The 2,941-nt window shown below is 61.6% G+C and overlaps 1 long non-coding RNA gene across 2 annotated transcripts; it reads left to right on the forward strand.

The window, feature by feature from the left end:
- The first annotated feature begins 283 nt into the window (after window positions 1–283).
- Window positions 284–2,540, forward strand: LOC135321880 (uncharacterized). Of its 2 annotated transcripts, XR_010382069.1 has the most exons (3): window positions 284–476; window positions 1,451–1,553; window positions 2,296–2,540. It is a non-coding gene; the product is annotated as an uncharacterized LOC135321880 (long non-coding RNA). The 2 variants fall into 2 exon arrangements; XR_010382068.1 differs by lacking the exon at window positions 284–476 and having other exon boundaries at window positions 1,360–1,553.
- The last annotated feature ends 401 nt before the right edge of the window (window positions 2,541–2,941 follow it).

The following is a 2,941-nucleotide window of genomic DNA, read 5'->3' on the forward strand; positions in this document are numbered from 1 at the left end:
AGACCAGCGTGGTCTGCCCTTCCTGGGGGTGGCGGGGTGGGGGCCTCGCTCCGCCCGCTCCCCGCTGGTCCCTCCCTGTTTCTGCACCATCCTGACCCTCCGGCCCTGGGGAGCCCTGCTCCGCCTGCAGCCCGGAGCCTGCCGCGGCAGGTGAGGGCTCCGGGTCAGTGTGCAGCCCCCGTGCAGAGGGCGGGGGCTGAGTTGTGTCAGCTGATAGCCCTCCTGGACCAAGGGGGCGAAGGCGCCGGCCTCGGTTTGCAGTGTCCCGCCTTGGCTCCTGGCTCTGAGTGGAGCTATTTTGACTTAATCTTCCCAGGCCTCGGTTTCACCCGCCGTCTGATGGGATCTTGAGGGTGATGGTGCAGGTGAGGCGCAGGGGGCACCTTGCCGCAGGCACTGGGCTTCGGCCGGGTCCCCGCTTCCCTTCGCATGAGCAGCACCTGCGGCTCTGAGAGCCGGGAGCCCGGTGACTGAAGGTGAGAAGCTTCCGGGAAGGACTCCGGGTGTTCACGGCGGGGAAGCTTCTGCCCCCCGGGTGGTGTTCCTGGTGGGGGCAGGGAGGAGAGCTCTGGGTCCAGGACCATGTGGGAGCCTGGCCTGTCCCATGAATGAGGACAACTGGGGGAAGGTCACTGTGTAGATCCTAAAAAACCCAACCTGTCAGCTTCTGAAAAGAATTCCAACCCAGAAAGTATAAATACATAATTTACCAAAGCTTTATTACTGAGTTGGGGCCTTTTTTCTTAGATTTTCGAAGACAGATTTCACCATTAGTGGCAGAAAGCATGGGGCGAGAAGAGAGAGTCGACCTCTGTCCCTTCTATAAAAAGTGCCAGCAAGTTAGTTGAAAATAGCCTGGAACACTCCCTGCAGTGACCTAGAAATCTCAGGACGCATTTCCTTTGTCCAGAAGCAGCTTGTGATGGGCTCCTGGCAACTGGCGGCCACAGGATGCGGCTGGCCTGGAACGGGTCCCCAGGCGAGGCCCTGGCGGCTGTGGGAGGGATGGGAGGGGGGTCTTCCCTGGTCAACATGGAGCTTCTCCGTCACGGGCAGGATGAGGCCAGAGGAAAGAGGTGGCTTCTGCTCAGCTTAGAGTCCCCTGTCACGAGACATCCTGCTGTCTGTCTGTGGCTCTGTAGAGGCCTCCCGGGCTGGACCCCTGCCACCCTCACGAGGGACGCGCCAGGCTGAGTCTAGGGCACGTGTGCCTCGGTGCAAGAAAGGGTGTCCCATTTACCAGGAGGACGGGCTCCCACAGGGACCTGGGCGCCTCTGGCCTGGCGTGACTTCCGTTTGTCGTGGGCTAGAGCTTGCTTCCCCCTCCTCCAGGGTCACATCAGGGCCCGTCTTCTGATCCAGCAACAGGACAGATTCCAAAGTGCAGGGAAGTGCCTGGAAGGCTGGCACCCTGGACACGGGAGGGCACTTCCTGCTTCTTTGTTATTAGACATTGAACACTGACACTGATGCCAAGAAGCCTTCTGCAGGTCGCCAGTGACCATGGGAAGAAATGCAACCAAGACTCACCCAAGGGGATTCAGATCCAAGAGGTAAGCCGTGCCTCTGGTCACCAGGGAGGATCGGCCGCAGGGTGGCCCGTGCGGCCGTGGCCAGTACTTCTTGCCTAGAGGATCCGCATCCCTGGGCAGTGGCCGGCTGGCCCCAGGCGTGAGGCCACAGCAGGCTGAGCTCCGAGCACAGGCGTGGGCTCAGCCCACGTGGAGCTGGCCTGGCGGGAGGGGCTCATCCAGTGTTCACAACGTCCACGACTGTGAGGGGCGTCCGGCCCAGGTCGGGGCAGCGATTCTCCTGCCTCTCTGAGCTGTGCTGGCTCCGCTCCTGGGACGACCCCGGCTGGATGAGAGTGACCCTCCGGGGCCCCGGCCCCTGCAGACATGCCAGCTGGGAGGGGCATGGAGGGGGGGATGGCGCCCAGGGTCCCCCACATGCTCTTGAAGACCAGAGGCTCGTCTCCTCCTGTGAATGAGGCACTTGAGGCAGACCTAACAACTCCATTTCCCTGCTTCTAATCTCTGGGTGGGAGCAGACAGACGGGAACAGCCCCTCATCCCAGGTGTGACCCCAGCAATCCCTGAGTGTCCTCAGTGCCTCTCGCAGGATTCCTCACCCCACGGACCGAGCCTCCCTGACCCTGCCCGAGCAACCTCGTCTCCCTGACAGTGAACAGCAGGGGTTCTTCCTGAAAAGAGACTGGTGTTTTGGTGCTGAGAACTCAGTGGAAGTAAAAAGAAGAAACATAGTTTTTACTGTCAAACCTGTCTTCGTTTGCAGAGGTCTGAGGAGAAGGGCAGACACGTGGAATCGCGCTTTCGTTCCCACGAGCAGCTCGCCCACTTCCAACCCATCCGGGAGCCCCTTGCCCCTCCGAGGTGCTGGTGCCCGCAGGATACCCCGTGTGCTCCGTGTCCCCGGACATCTGTCTGGAACGTGGCGGCTCCTTGGACAGTGGGTGGGAGCACGCTCTGGCCCGCGGCCACTCTAGGGGATGAAAGCCGGTGTAAATGCTGCTGAACTAATTCTGTGGTGTCTTAGCTACGTGATCAGTAACTGTATCAGCTGCTCAGCCAATGGTGTGTCTGCGCCCACAGAACTCGGTTTGTAAGTGTCCTTGGGCCTCGGGCCCGTCCTGAGCTGGGGTGCCCACCCCTACCTGGCCAGCCCAGCCTCCCAACAAGCCCTGGACCCGGGAGACCCAGCTGACCATCTTCTTGGTGCAAGCGGCTGTGAGAAGGAGCCGGGCGTGGGCTCTCCTTCCGTGGTCCCCGGTCCTCCTGCTGCTGTCTCGTCCTGCGCAGCTGCGTTCTGCCAAGGAGGCTGGCCCATCCAGCCCTGGTGGTCACGTCTGTCCCCCCCCCCCGGCCCTCTCAGCTGTCCTCAGCTGTCCCTAGCCTTTGGTCCTTCCAACTTCACCTGGTCT

The sequence above is a fragment of the Camelus dromedarius genome, chromosome 8 (assembly GCF_036321535.1).
Source record: "Camelus dromedarius isolate mCamDro1 chromosome 8, mCamDro1.pat, whole genome shotgun sequence".
NCBI classification, from domain to species: Eukaryota; Metazoa; Chordata; class Mammalia; order Artiodactyla; family Camelidae; genus Camelus; species Camelus dromedarius.